The sequence below is a fragment of the Dermacentor silvarum genome, chromosome 9 (genome assembly GCF_013339745.2).
Source record: "Dermacentor silvarum isolate Dsil-2018 chromosome 9, BIME_Dsil_1.4, whole genome shotgun sequence".
Classification (NCBI taxonomy): Eukaryota; Metazoa; Arthropoda; class Arachnida; order Ixodida; family Ixodidae; genus Dermacentor; species Dermacentor silvarum.
This window is the reverse complement of record NC_051162.1, coordinates 62,735,818-62,752,257: the sequence shown is the minus strand read 5'-3', so window position 1 is coordinate 62,752,257 and position 16,440 is coordinate 62,735,818.

Below are 16,440 nucleotides of genomic sequence, written 5' to 3'. Positions count from 1 at the left end.
GATGATATGATTCTCGGACGCACGTTTTCTGAACACAACGCACAACTCCATCTTGTGCTACAGTGCCTAGGAAAAGCACTCTTGGTACTAAACTCCAAGAAATAGTCGCTATGGAGAACAATCAACACTATTTCTATGCCACATAGCGGACAAAGGGAGCATAGGACCTGACCCAGCGAAAACGGCTGCGGTCCAAGCCTTTCAACAACCTCGCTCAGTAAAAGAACTACGAAGGTTCTTGGGCCTTTGCTCATACTTCCGTCGGTTTCTTCTCGTATTTGCTCACATCGCGCATCCACTGACGTATCTGCTTCAGAAAGGCGTTCACTCTGACCCAGCATGTGCGTCTGCTTTTCGTGAACGGCATTTCCGTTTGACACCCCGTCCAGTTCTCAAACACTTCCATCTGTTGGCTCCCACAGAACTTCACACGGATGCTAGCGCTATTGGTGTCGGCGCTGTTCTTATTGAACGCTTCGATACCAAAGAGCATGACACCCACTGACACTAGTTCTCAAGCAGCTGGTGCGACTACGCATGTGCTCTTAACCCCGATGCCATCATGATCATTCTATCGTCATCATTCAAGTTTCATCATCTGAGTGCCGTCATGCCGTTCGTTGTCGCGCGTTTTACGCAAACCCATTGGAATAAGTTGTCGAATACTTTGGGACAGTAGATATGTGCTCGTGGCTTGTCAATTTGCCGACTCGGGGACGTTCCTCGGCGTTATTACTCTCTGATTGTTTATTTTTTGTGCCTAATCGCTCGCGGTGTGGTTTATATATTGGTTTTTGCCAAGAACAAGGCTTGGAACATCAATGTTCCGTACTTTCTAATAGCTTTTAGCGAAGACGTATTATCGCTAGTCACTTGTCTATTCCGTGGACCACCACGAAATATTCTGCTTTCAACGTTCGTGCCCATATGCTTTGATGCATTGATTCAGGAGTGAGCTCAATCATTCAGTTTTGATACTTGGGCGATTAAGTTGGTGTAAGTTTCATTTTGAGCTGGGTCTGTAGATAACGTGTAAGAAACTTACAATTCCAGAAAGCGGCGCTACTTCCTTTGTCACTGTCCAAAAGCAGTACTCCCTCCTGCCAACGTTCTGGAGTTGAAGTTCTTCATTCTTATGTTAGCGATACAATGCAGGTGCAGGACTGGTTTTTTCCTTGAGGATAGCCTAGCATAGCAAAGGGCGAGCATCAAAGGCCGCCTTTATGTAGCATTGGTCTATGGACTAGGTCAGGTAAATTCATTCCATTCCTCAATATGCCAATCACTATTTTTTGCTGCCAACCACTGCTCACGTCTCCCCTCTACGCGTACACATTTTGCGAAATGAATGGAACACAATGAGTTATCGATCATTCAATAGCATTTCCGACGGCTGATCGCACATCAGCATAGCAGAAGCTTTAATGGGTTCGCATTCGTGAGCTTCCCACCTGATGATACGTGCGGCGCGCTGCCATAGGCACCATAGCGTTCCTCTATCGCAAACTACTCCCCTAAAATAGTCTATATAGAATAGATACGAAATGCATCCAAACTATAAAGAATTAAAATATACTGTAGGGCAGTTGGCCTATAGTAATGTCCAGTCACGCAGGGCATCTTTGCTTAAGAAGTAGACTTCGCAAGACGGCACATTGCGTGTTCTCAGTGGCTAATCTGGGCGCGTCCGCGAATATGATCTCGTCTTAGTCAGCTATGCGTCGAGCTTTGTTATCTGCGAGGAGCACAATGCTTCTGTGCACCTTCCTAAAATTGAATTTCTGGAATACACCTGTATTGTTGGGTGTGGCTCAGTTCGCCGAAGGAATACACGCGCTTACAAATTAATCATCACGAAGGCCTGGTAACACATAAATATTTGATTACAAAATAGTTTCATAACACTTTGTGGCAAAAAATGACTCAGCCCTAATACACGTTGCATGAAGAAAGTTACAGTCGTTCGCGTTATTATCTTCAATAAAAGTTTTTGCAAATACTACATTTTTGTAACACACTTACTTTTTCTGCCATTCTGTGAACTGGAAGAAGAAAATTGTTTTTACTGGGTTAGTGTACCTTGAATTCCGTTTTCAAGGGTACTACTCGAAATATTTTAAAAAACAGTAAACCTATTTACAGCAGATACTTACCAATACAAAAAATACCTTGGAACATTACTGAGAACAACGCAAATGAAACATCGACAATACCAAAAATGGCAGATGCTGAAACCAAATAGTAACACTATAGCCCATGGGCAGTACATATTTACAAGTCAATGAAGAAATATAGACTAGGCATCGACAGCGTTTGCAGCCTGTTTACAACAATATAAATGACAACTGCCCGGGAAGTGCTATCGTTGAAAGAAAACCAAAACACTATGTTACGGTTTAGAGGAGCTGCGCGTAATGGTATAGAATGATTACGACCGGGTTTTGAAAGGAGTCACCATGATTCCAACAGTTAAAATAATGAATATTCAATATTTATTTTTCTTTTAATTATTATTATTTAGCTCTGTTAGTAACTAACGCTTCACGACATTACCAAGAAAAACAGCCTTACCCTGCGAAGAGGCTTGTTAAGCCGGGAAAATAACAACAAAAAAAGACATTGGTGGCGCCTGCACCTTGAATTTTTTGCGAAAGCTGGGCGTGACGTCACCAATTTACATCTGCTGAGATCTAATTCCTTTTATTGGTAAAAATAGATTACCTTATACTCTAAAATATAAGCACTGAATTAGCAAACTTCAAGAACGTTTCCCGAGCCACATTAACTCAAATACAATAAATATATTGAAATCGGTGATGTCGCACTGACTTAACGGCGCTGTGGTTTCAAAGCAAAATGCAATAGATCAAACTTTGTATGTCATTCTGTGTTTTATATTCAATATATACCGCGAAAGAAATAAAAATCGAGCGTTTAGCAAGAATCTGATCGATATAAAGGGATTCAGTGTTTTGTTTTTTGTGATCCAATAATGAATGAAATAGTGATGTGCGACATATGTGAGGATGGTTTGGCATGTCCTACTGTGTGACGCATCCTTTTTAATGTTGATACACTTGATTAACATAAGCAGTCTAATTGAGTAGTACACTTTAGGCACAGCTAGAATGTCCTAGGTCACCATGCTTGGTCAGGGTCCCATATGGCGCACAGGTGTTCTCGATTTACTGGAAATGTGTAACCAAGTTGGGGCAGCTGAGAGGAGGCATGTTTCATATGTTTCAAATGTAGACCTAGTTGACTTTGTAGGCGGATAACGGAGCAGTGAGAGTCGGAGCGTCTCACGAGACTGAAAATTCAAGACTGAATCAAGACGGAGTGTCAAACCGAACAAAATGTTCAGTGAAGAGTAATTCCCAACGGAAACAAAATTTACAACCGAAACAATATGTCCACTCAGATTATGTGTCTCGTTGGACGGAATATCTAATAGGAGGGAATATTCAACAACAAAGCGGATATTTTGATCTTGGAGAGCATTTAATATTTGGGCTGAGCCGCGAGTTCCCATAATTCGGTAACAGTCGTCTGCGCTCAAATCGAGCTTTCACGGCTATCCCAACAGTCCCTCTGACAGACTGCAACGAAAGTCAGAAAACGCTCAGGCATGACCTGTGAAGACGTATAAATATTTAGCATTCCTAGTAGTTACCATAGTTAGCAGTGCAATGCTCTTTAGATCGAATTTTATTTTTCTTCTTCTTTCTTGGGTTTTACGTGCCAAAACCAGTTCTGATTATGAGGCACGCCGTAGTGGAGGGCTCCGGGTTAATTTTGACCACCTGTGGTTCTTTAACGTGCACTACAACGCAAGCACACGGGCGTTTTTGCATTTCGCCTCCATCGAAATGCGGCCGCCGCGGCCGGGATTCGATCCCGCGACCTCGTGCTCAGCAGCGCAAGAATTTTATTTTTGATTAACTGTATTGGGACTTCATCTGCTCCTGCGGCCGAGTTACTAGGGACATTTACTTCTGCTTTTTTCCAGCAAATATTTTCTATGCTATGTTTTATCTCTCAGGCTTGTCTGCTGTTGCTAGATTTATTTGACCTCAACTACGCTTTCTATGTGCCTAAGTTTTCCCTAAAGACGTTTCGAATCTAACCTAGCGCATCGTCTCCAACGAATATGTTACCGTCTTCATCTCTTATATTTGTTTGATAGTTTTGACATCAAGCTCCGAGTGCTCTTACATGGTTCCAGAGTCTGAATTTATTGTTCACCTCCGTCAGCTCAGTCGTCACCCTTTCCTTTACACAGTACTTGCTACATTTAACAAACACCTCTTCTTTCTCTAATCTCAAATTGTAATGCATAGGAATTCTTTGGCGAGTACCCCAGAAAAATCTGTCTGTCACGCGAAAAGTGTATTGCACTGAAACGGCACAAAAATGCGCAATTTGCGAAGGTTATGCGGTTTCATAATTATCATAATGTAAATGTAGATGACTGCTAGCTTTATAAGGGATAAGGCATAGTTGAAACAAAAGAAATGATCAGAGGGAAAACCGCTGTCGTTAGGCCGCCTTGACACCTGCATCTCCCGCATTACGGGTGTTTGTGGAGAGAAGCTGCTACGGGGCTATTGAGTATTAAAAAGACTCACCGACGATTACGACGCTTCCTATTGCAAATTCTGAGCACGGCTGTTTAGGTGTTTTGGATTCACTATACATTGTGGCAAATAATTCCTTTCTGAACTCGAGGGTCCGCTAGGCGGTGGCGCTGAACTTCTGCTCGGGCAGCTCGTTTACCAACAGCGGCAGACGAAGCATGTCCACCAGCTGCGTCGCTCATTCCTCAGAACGAAAGCGTGAACATGACATGGCTCACAAGCTGCGACGCTACATCGCACAGTACGTGAAAGACCGGGACAGAAGAAGCGGCGGCGTACTCTGTCGTAATTTCGGGACACGCCGAGATATCCAACGCTGGGTGCATCATGAAGTTCCTTGACAACAGTCGAACGGAGGTACTTTACTATGTACAAACTCTAGAGGCTGAAGGGCGATCCTGAATTTTTGTTCGCTTGCCAGGCCATTGAACATTGTTTGTATTTTGCATAATAATCTACAACCCCACTCGTACACTTTCTCGGTTAAGGTCCTGAATCATTTGCTGTAATTCGTCCCCGTTATTGCTGAATAAGACAATCTCATCTGCAAACCAAAGATTGCTGAGGTATTCGCTGCTGATCCTCACACCTAAGCCTTCCGAGTCTAAGAGTTTAATACTTCTTCTAAACATGCAGTGAATAGCATTGCAGAGATTGTGTCTCCTTGCCTGACCCCTTTCTTGATAGGTATCTTTCTGTTTTTCTAGTGGAGAACTAAAGTTGCTGTGCAAGCCTTGTAGATATTTGCCAAGACATTCACGTATACCTCCTGTACTCCTTGATCATAAAATGCCTCTTTGACTGCTGGTATCTCTACTGAATCAAATGCTTTTTCTTAATTTATGAAAGCCACATAGAGAGTTTGATTGTACACCGCAGATTTCTCTATTACCTGATTTATCACATGAATATGATCCATCGTAGAATATTCCTTCCTGAAGCCAGCCTGTTCTCTTGGTTGGCTGAAGTGTTGCTCTGATTCTATTGGAAATTATCTCGGTGAATATTTCATACAATACTGAAAGCAAGCTAATGGGTCTATAATTCTCCAATTCTTTAACGTCTCCGCTCTTATGAATGAGTATAATGTTGGCACTGTTCCTGTTTCTGGGACACTTTAAGTCGCGAGACATTCTGTATAATGGCCGCAATCTTTTCAAGCACGGTATCTCCTCCATGTTGGATTAAATCGACTGTTCCTTCCATCTTCTCCAGCAGCTTTTCCCCTAGTCATGTCTTTCAAGGCCCTTCTAAGTTCATCGCTAGTGATAGAAGAAGCCTCTGTATCCTGTTGATCACTACTTCGAATGAAAGTAGCTTGGCTGCTCTGGGAACTGTACATGGTCTGTATAGAATTCTTCCGCTGCTTTTACTATGTCATCGAAATTGCTGACGATATTACCCTGCTTGTCTTTCAGTGCATACATTATGCCTTGTCCTATGCCAAGTATTATTCTCACTGATTTCATGCTGCGTATATATTTTACTGTTTCCTCAATCTTTGCCACGTTATAATTTCGGATATCCCTTACTTTCTTCTTATTGATCACTTTCGACAGTTCAGCGAATTCTATCTGACCTCTTCAATTTGACACTTTCATGTTTTGCTGTTTCTTTATTAGGTCCTTTCGATACTTGGGAGAACTTACCTAGGGTTGCCTTGGTTCCTTACCTCCCACTTCAATTACTGCTTCTGGGATCAGCCTATTTGCTGTTTCATTCATTACCTCAATGTTATCTTCCTCTTCCTGTTCTAAAGCTGCATATTTGTTTGCTAGTGCCAGCCTGAATTTGTCTGTTGTACCATTACTACGTCTAGGTTGGCCTGCTTCTTCTTGACTAATTTTATTCTTTCTCACTTCAAATTGAGAGAAATCTTAGACCTTACAAACCTGTGGTCACTGCACTTTACCCTACCTAACAATTCTACATCCTGCACTACGGTGGGATCCGTAGAGAGCATGAAATAAATTTCATTGCTTTCTGTTGTTGCGCTTTCTGAAAAAGGTATTCAGTATTTGGAGCCTATTTCTTTCCGCGAATTCCACCAACATCTCCGCTCTAGTGTTCCTAGAACCGATGCAGTAGTTGCCAAATGCTTGCTCACTAGCCCGCTTTTTCCGCACTTTTGCATCGAAGTCTACCATGACTACAGTAAACTGCGTTTGTTCCTTTTTCATTGCTAATTCAACATCTTCATAAAGTTGTTCTATTTCTTCAGGGTCGTGACTGGAGGTTGGGGCGTAGGCTTGTACTACCTTCTTTCAGTACCTTGTGTTCAGCTTTATTACGACGACTGCTACCCTCTCATTAATGCTGTAGAATTCATCAATGTTACCCGCTATGTGCTTATCGATTAGAAATACTACTCCGAATTCTGTCTTACCTGGAAGACCTCTGTAGCAGAGGACGGGGCTGTTATTCAGAACTGTATAAGCCTCACCAGTTCTCCTTACCTCACTAATGCCAGTAATATCCCAAGCAATACCTGATAATTCAAATAGACCCGCTAAGCTAGCCTTACTCGATAGGGTGCGCGTGTTGAACGTTGCCAGGTTCAGTTTCCAGTAGGAGCCTGTCCGGGCCTAGAGATTCTTAGCACCCTCTGCCCCGTCGCAGGTTTTACCACCGCCCTGGTCAGGTGCTCCGCAGCCGCTGGGTACTGAGGGCCATGGGTTGACTGTAGGAGACATGAGGGACGTAGTGACCAAATACTGCACCAGGGAGGCTAATTCCGATTTCGGGGAGGGAGTGAGGGAGATAGTGAATTTGGTTGCACTTGGACTAGTATAGCCCCGCTAGCTCTCGGCTATTTTTTTGCCGGTGTCAGGCGCCACTCCGTGCCTGAAAATGTGGTGGACTGGAGGAGGATTTCAATTTACGACCTTTAGATTAGGAGCCGGGTGTTCTACTTCTGCTCCACGCTACCAACAAAATTAACTAGTGAAAATGAGTGAAATTCTACGCTGGAATGATTAGCAGCAACGCAGCCAGCTGTGGAAGCAGACGACGACGAACGCTAAGCAGTGGCACGAGCGCAAAGCGAGGGGCGCCAACGAGCCAGCTGCGGAGAAAGACGACGCTCGAGCCAATGCTCATTATGATAATTTTCTCTATACGGGCGATTTCGCCTAGCCATATACAGTTTATCCAAGCCATATAAAGCTTCGCTTTATTAGACGCAAGGCCAGGAATAAAAAACTGCTGAAATAGCAGCTTGACGGGTTTCCTGACCCTGATATTTTAGAGCAGTTTGGAGCTGGGCAAGCCATATAATGCGTAGGATGGATAACCGGTGGACCATTAGGGTTACAGAATGGATACCAAGAGAAGGAAAGCGCAGTTGAGGTCGGCAGAAAACCACATGGGATGATGAAGTTAGGAAATTTGCAGGCACAAGTTGGAATCAGCTAACACAAGACGGGGGTAAGTGGAGATCACAGGAGATCCTGCAGTGGACATGAATAGGCTGGTGATAATGATGATGGCAGCAAACAGTTAGAGGAAAAACACGTGTTCATGCAAAAAAAAGAAGCGTAAACATCAGCAGCGTGCAATATTATTATCATCAGCCTATTTTTATGTCCACTGCAGGACGAAGGCCTCTCCCTGTGATCTCCACTTACCCCTGTCTTGCGCTTCTCGATTTGAATTTCCACCTGCAAACTTCCCAATTTCATCACCCCACCTACTTTTCTGCCGTCCTCGACTGCGCGTCCCTTCCCTTGTCTGGGTATCCATTCTCGCTGCACGTCTATACATGCACGCAAATGTACATGCACACAGCTGCAACTAAGCATTAATAGTGGGTGGGAAGGAGGTGGTAGCATTGCACAAGTAGCTGTCCTCTACCTAATTAGGCAGCAAAACATCTATAAAAAGGCGGAAAGCATGGAAAAAAACACTGTGTGGTGATCTTTCAAATAGAATTTCATTCCTAACGTATTAGTATCACACACAAACTACAAGCCTGTGATATGCTAAAATACAAAGAGATTACATGGTCAACAGCATGCACAAATGTAGTACCACACCAGGGGCGCAAACACAACATTAGATAGATGTGCTGCCAAATATACTATTATGAAATGAGGTATGGTACCACAATTTAAAGCTTTCCATGGCTTTTTACAGTTTTACCAAGTGGCCAGGACAGTTGGCCAGGATACTAGGACGGAAGGGGGTGTAGAGATGAAATTAGAGAGAGGGGATAGAGAGCACAATTACGCGCACACTTGAAGGTTCGCACCGAGCATACACAAGGCCAACAAGACCTGTCGACTTCAGGTACTTCAACAACGCTTTCGTCGCTTTTTGTGCCATCGACGCGCACGGGCATGGTCCAAGGATTTTCATTTCGGAAAATGGTCCAAAATCTAGCCGTTTCAATGCTGTGCGGAGAGCTTCACGCTCGATGTCGCGCTGGGGGCCGAGACATAAGATATATTCAATTGTTTCTATAGTTTCATAATAGTTGCACATGAGTGTATCCCCCATTCCAATGCGAGACGCGTATGCCTTTGTAAATCCACCCCGAGCCAGAGGCGGCACAATGCTCTCGTTTCAGGGCGGGAAACTTTTGATGGCTCTTGTATTTTTAGGGGTGGATCAACTCTATTAAGATGAGGCTTCGGGAAATTGGGAGAAGACCGATATTTGTGTGTCATATCTTTATACACGATACGAAGCTTTCTTGCAGCGTCGGTTCTGCATAAGGGGTTTGGAACTGGTTGGGCTTCCAGATGGGCAGACCGGGCGGCTTCGTTGGTGAGCTCTTTACCAGCAATTCTGGTATGTCCAGGTAGCCACTGAAACATAATTTCATGCCGTTTAGCGATAGCTTGATGGTGGTCTTCTCCTATCGGATATGCCAGCTGCTCATGATTCCGGTGATATAGGGCAAAATGCAGGCTTTGAAGTGCTGCCTTAGGGTCCCAAAATATGAACGCTTTCTGAGGTTTTATTTGCAGGAGGCACTTTACAGCAGCACGCAGAGCCTGAATTTCTGCCCCCGTTGATTTTTTCATGTGTGACATTTCTGGAGAGTGTGGCGACGACGCATCATGAGATCGAAACCAAGAACCTGGAACGACGACTGTTAAACGACCTCCCCGAAATCACAGCGGCGCTGTGACAACGCATGCATGCGGACTGTGTAACGACGTTGGCATGACGAGATTCAGATAACAAAATTTTAATCAAGACGATGCAACGACCACAACGGCATCACGACCAAGGTCAGATACCGATTGACCTAAGCTCAACCTGACCACTGAGTCAGCGTGAGAGTCTAGATATATAGGAAGCCTGAAAACGGCTGAAGTATGCAAAGAAAACTAATCGCAGTAATAACCTCATTACATAGAGGTGGAAATCGCATGTAATGCATAGGACAGATAACTCGTGGCCTCTAATAGTTACAGAATGGGCGCCTAAGGAAGGGAAGCGCAGTGGAGAATGGGAGTGAAATGTGCGCTGCTACGACATTAGGAAACTTGCTGGCACAACTTGGAACCACCGAGCGCAAGACGGGTGTTTGAAGATTGCCGGGAATGGAATTAGTGTGGTAATGGGCCTAAAGATATAATGATGATGATAATGATGATGATGATGGTAATAGCCCACAACGGACCGTACTGCGGCCCTCTGGTCGACAAGGTTGCTCGATGACAATGCTCGCTTGGCGGGTTTCACGGAGGGCATAATTTGAAACTGTGCGTTAGGTTGAGTTCTCAGCCACCTTTTTAACCAGTCCAGTGGATGAAAATAAGTTGAATTTGACCATACCGTATGAATTTACTAATGTAAATTCATACGGTATGGTCCATTTAGGCTATTTTTTAAAAATAAATGTCGTAAAAAGTTATATCTCCGAGAACTGACGCATGGAGTAAAGACGTAAAGCAGCAATAAAGCACCGCAGCCTTAAAAGGACACAACGCAAGCGGCCGCCCAGCAAATGAACACCTTTCTACCTGACGCGGTATCATAGTGGCTTTATGTTGTAGCTCGAAGTTGCGGCCTTTATCTCGACCGTGTTGGCCCAATTTCGACGAGGGCGAAAGGACAAAGCAAATGTGTACTTAGATTTAAGTGTATGCTAAAGAACCCTTGGTTCTCAAAATAAATCCGTAGTCCCGCAGTACTGCATGCGTGATGTTTTTTGGTAAGTAAAGCAGCATATTTCAATTAAAGTGTAACATTTCTGCCACAACTCGATGCCTAATGTGAGCCAATGACAGTGCTAACCTTCTCCTCAGTGCAACACCTCAAGCAAACACGTGTCACTTTGTGTTCTGTGTACCATGTTTACAAGAAAAGTGGTGCACGTAATAAAAACATCACGTAATCACTCTCGTATTCTACCAAGCCTAATTAACGCAGACATGCACCATCAACATTACCACTGATTACCGTGAATTAGCACAAACATTACTGAAGCCTTCGCCTCCACCTATTCCCAGAAAGTGTGGGATTCGCAGAATTTTTTGTTCATTATTATGCAGTATATAAATGAATTGAAGTGGTGGTCTCGTGCTCACAGGTGTGGAGTTCTTTGATGAGTATCAACAATGACCACTTTATTTACGTTGCCGAGTTGTTGTGTTCTAAGACTGTAGCTAGCAAGTGTACATTCCTCTTTAATAACTGCGTAGTATAGAGTAAAGAAACTATGTAGGGCAGCCGTTATGATGTTGGCATTGCTAGCGTTTCTATTAGTACGGAATTTTACATATGCTCCAAAATCCAGAACGTTACTTGTCACATTACGTAGGCTTGCTTTTCGATATGAAAGTACTGTTTTATTGGTTGTTGGGAGCGTAAGTCATATTTTACAGCATCGCCTGTTTATTCGTTGTCTGACAAATACGAAACCATCCAAGGCGCCGTCGCGTAGTTGCTGTGGATGTTCCACTGCCGTACAGGACAATTATGACCAAAGAAGACTAGCGCAAAATACGCAGTTTAACACTCACAGTTACTTCTGGTTCAGGGGAGATGCTTCTCGCCTTCACCCACTGCTGCTTGTGCCGACGAACGGATTGAGGCCTGGTGTCATCCAAACTTCGTTTATTCAAGCCGCCAGCTGTGGATTCTTGCACAGGCTCAACAGGGCTATGTGAGGGAATAAACTCCGGACACCAAACACACTGTAACATTTCGTTATAATTTGGCCTCGAAGACAAAGACGTATCCCCATGGTCCTGGGCTGGCGCCTGATTTGTGTTTGTCGTTGGAGGCGTATTTTCTTATCTTGTGCAGAGTTCTCGGCAGATTCGGTAACAGAGCTAACCTGAAAAAAAAAACGTCAAGTATTTAGAAGGAGGGCGCAAATATTTTCATAGCACCACTTTCGTGAGTCAGCTAGTATGGGCCCTCAAACCGGTTGTCTTGTGTAAGGGCGATGAGCAGAATCATCTGGATCGAACGCACACGGCATGTACAATTGAAACAATGATACAATGATTCATGAACAACCGTGAATTCACACTCGACGTGTGAATTCACGGATGCACAATTAATATTACATTCGGCTGAAAAAAGGCCCCAAGAAAAGAATTTCAAATTATAATAAAAATGTCTGCGAACCTCTGGAGATGATAATACTGCAGTTCTTTCTTGGTACTCCACTTTGCGGCGGTGTTCAGTAAGAAAAACAGAAACCATAGTTGACTTGAAGCATCTCACAAGATTTGAGAAGTATGCATTCCCAGATGCCTTTGTTAAGAATAGGGGCTCCCAGCTAGCGAGGATCTGCATTGCAAACAAAAACACCTTAACACAGAGGCTCAACCCGTTTGGAGAATCTCACAAAAATCATCACACTAACGTAACTCCTACTGCACTTAAGTATCAGTGCTGGCTTTCTCGTTTTTATTCTAACTATTCTAACATCTTTAAATTTTTTTATTCTCTTGTTTGGAAGGAAACAAATCAAACTACAATGGTTTATTTTTACCGCCACAACTACTTATCAACGCGCCAGTCACTTGATACAAAGCGCACTACACAAGCCATACTATTGCGCTGTCGCGCCTCATAGGAACACGCACACAGGAAAACTTACAAAAAAGTCCATTTTCTTGGCGACATTCGTACTGTATGTGGCACTTGAGTGGGCCAATTACGTTTCCTTATACAGGGCATTGAGTGCCCATTCGGAAGTAAATGTCATGAAGCATTCTCTAGTGTTTATGATAACTACATCCACTAGGCATACTTTATCTAAAAATTATTGGCGTGAACAAATATACATTGAATAATAAATTGAGATCAGCTTTAGTGCCTGAAATTCTGCTTGCTAGAGCAAGATGGACCGTCACAACAGCAATAGCACATTCCACAGTTGTCTAATTCGCACCCTAATTTCTACGACACCTTCCTTTCCTTCTTCCTTGGCATTGGGCGTTCAACATTTTTCGCTTATTGAATGTACTTGTGGATAAATAAAGGCAACTTGGGTGACATGGTGTGTGCTGTTTGATGTATGGCTGAGTAGGAAACATGTACCACTGCCGTATGTGCCCGAATCGAATACTTGCAGCTGTTTCCTGTTTGGTCTGGTAGGGAACTTGAGTAACTGGCTTGAGTAAGAGACAACTTCGGCACTTGGTACGTACAACTGCGTATGTGGTTATTTTGGCCAATCGTCAAGGGTGCATGGGTCAATTTGGCAGTAAGGGTATGATGTTTTAAATGTGTTTAGTTAGGTTTCGCACTTCGGTGAGCGTAGCAATATCAATACTCTGCCCTCGGCAAACGTCGTGCATTGCATTCGTCCTTGTGACTCAGACAGCTAACAGCTACAAGCCACGAATTTGAAATCCCTTCATACGTTTTGACTGCTTACTCGCGAACTCAAACAATCTTCGGGTCATTTATATGGGTACATTGCGTTTTGTCTACCTGATTTTGTTCATCACAAACGTATGAAGCGAACAAACAAGAAAGGTCAAGAAAAATAGCCGTCTTTTATGGAAATATAAAAATAAAAGTTCGTAAGGCATGCTACACTCTGTAACATGTCGAGGCGAAAGTCTGTAGCACACTTGGTAATGCGTCGCCTCGCATCATCGCGTTGCTGCATTCGCAGTTCGGCTTCTTCGGCTCGTTTTCGACGCTTAGCCGCGGCGTTGTGCGCTCGTATAGTGGGGTCAGACTCACGCTTGGTCAGACTTCACCTCATTTCTCGCTTGGCGAGCATCCTCAGCCGTACCGTACTTCCGAGGCCTACCGCGCAATCCGCTAGACCCCGGGCGAGCGTCCTTCATCGCCGTCTCTCTCGCTTCGCAGTCGACTGTCGCCACAACTGCCGCCGCCGCAGAGTGACGTCAGTGACTCAACACCTGGTTTTCTTTTTACAGCGGAGCTCTATATTGACACGTCAATTCAGTACATTTCCGTGTGTTGTGCAGTTGTAGTTAGCTTGCGCTTTATTTTGCGCGCCGCGATGGATTCGGGGGGGGGGGGGGGAGAGACGAAGACGACGAAGAAGACGTTCTGCTCTATCGGAGCTGTTCTGCTGTGTGACCGGTTGTTGCTTGTGCTGTTATTACCGTGACAAATTGGTGGAGGTGCTGGGTATCATCCTATGCCCTAATTTGACCTCCCGACGCTTCAAGTCCCTACCACCATTCCCACGATTCCGGAGGAAAACCGGGCACTTCGCCACAGCCGCCGCTTGCAAGGACTACCTCCTGAATACGGCCCATTGAGCCCAGTAAGAATGTCAACCACAGGGGCAAGTACGAGTCAGACGCAAAAGAGCGACTACAGTGCAATCCACTTCCACCCCGAGTGTCGTCTATCCAGCGCACGTTCCGAAGTCATTTCATGGTGACGTGTTCGAGGACGCGGAGGATTGGCTTGAGCACTTCGACCGAGTCGCTGCAGTCAATGAATGGGACGACTCTAAGAAACTGCACTACGTTTACTTTGCCCTTGAAGACTACGCTCGCACGTGGTTCGAGAATCATGAGCGCTCCATTACTCGCCAGAGCCAGCCCCTTCTACGCAGCGCCAGAAGAGAAAAAACGGAAGCTTGCACTAGGCCGCGCAAAGCTCAAGACACAGCGAAGCTGGCCGATTAATTGTGTCTCTTGGGTGTAGATAGGTTGAACTTCGCTATGTCGAGGTTTAAACTTGGTTGTAGATAGGCCTATACTCGTGTACGTCATCTGTGCTAGTACTGGAAAGGCTGCGGTAGTTCTGGAAAGGTGCGCGGCCGAGCATGACGTCATACCAGCTGTGGCGGCGGTGATAGCGCGGCGGTGGCGTGATGGCGCGGCGCACCTTTCGAGTACTACCGCAGCCTTTGCAGTACTAGCACAGATGACGTACACGAGTATAGGCCCAGCTAGCAACAAGTTTAAACCTCGCCATAGCCAAGTTCAACCTAGCTACAACCAAGAGACGCAATCAATTGGCCAGCTTCGCTGTGTCTTGAGCTTTGCGCGGCCGAGTGCAAGCTTTATCCTTTTGTATTTGTCGTTTCATACAGCGTGAATATTGAAAACAGTGAAAAGGCTCCGATCATAGATGACGTATTTCCTTGTGACAAACGCCCTAGAAGTGTCTTGCGCAGAAAGCTGCATGAGAGCCATGCATGCACCAGCAGCTGCAAGCGTACACCGCCGATCGTGTTGCCGTATACGGTTTCGAGACTGTCGGCTGACTGTAAGAGCTTTTGATGCAAAATACCGCTTGAAGGGCGATGATTGCATACAGTAAATTGTTTTCTAGGTGGAGAACACGATACCTGACAACGACGGTACAGGTTTTCAGTGAAATACAGTGTACTATCGAGTGAAGTAGCTATAAACGCAGTCGGAATTCAAATAAACGATCCCCATGTTCCATTTCTGCATATTGCATACGCAATTAGAGGCAGTTCCTTCGTAAGCAGAGTGACGTTGATTTCCCTGGAGCCACTTATGGCGTCCACGGCGCCGAAATTCAAGGCGCGTCCACGTTAGCGACACGGAAGCCGACCGCACGCCCTTAGCAGTTCGCGGACCACCGGCTGACGGCGGTCTTTCTGGCAAACAGTGCGATCTCCCTGTGACGCAGAGGATCTCTTGGCTATTTCTCCCTGCGGCAGAGCTGCGTGGTCATACAGCGACTGTGGAGTGGTCCCTGCTACGCTCTGTCGTTGCCTGCAGCCTCGCCGCCACTGATCGCTCTCCACCGCTATCGTCGCTAGACCTTTTACTGTTAACTTAGAATCTGTAGCTAACGGCGCTTCAAAACGAGCCACCGACGCTCCCAAGCAGCAGTGTTTTGAAGCAAAACCTTCATTACGCTACCTCGGGCAGCCGTCGGCGACTCAACAGTTTTCACCTTGAGAGCTAAAGGTCAAACCACACGTGAGCATTAAGGCGCATTTATAAAGCCTCCATGATTGTTCGGGTTAACTTGCGAGTTTTGCAACTATATCAAAATAGTGTTGCGGCAAGTTCAATATGCAGATTAAGCTGTTAAGTACCTTAACCTCGCCTAATATCTTTTAGGCTAACGTCTTAAAGCAAAGAAAATGTGAGCCTAAAACTGTGCGGTACAAGTGTTTGCTTCTAATGGATCCAGAAAGAAGCTCCTGTGATGTCGAAGGTGGGACTTGCTTTAACTCGAAAGTGTTTTGAAGCGAAACCTTCATTACGCTACCTTGGGCAGCCGTCGGTGACTCAACAGTTTTCACCTTGAGACCTAGAGGTCAGACCATAAGAGAGCATTAAGACGCGTTTATAGTCCATCGGCACGAGGGCGAGGGTCAACAGACGCCGGGCGCGTCGCAGCGCATTGGTCG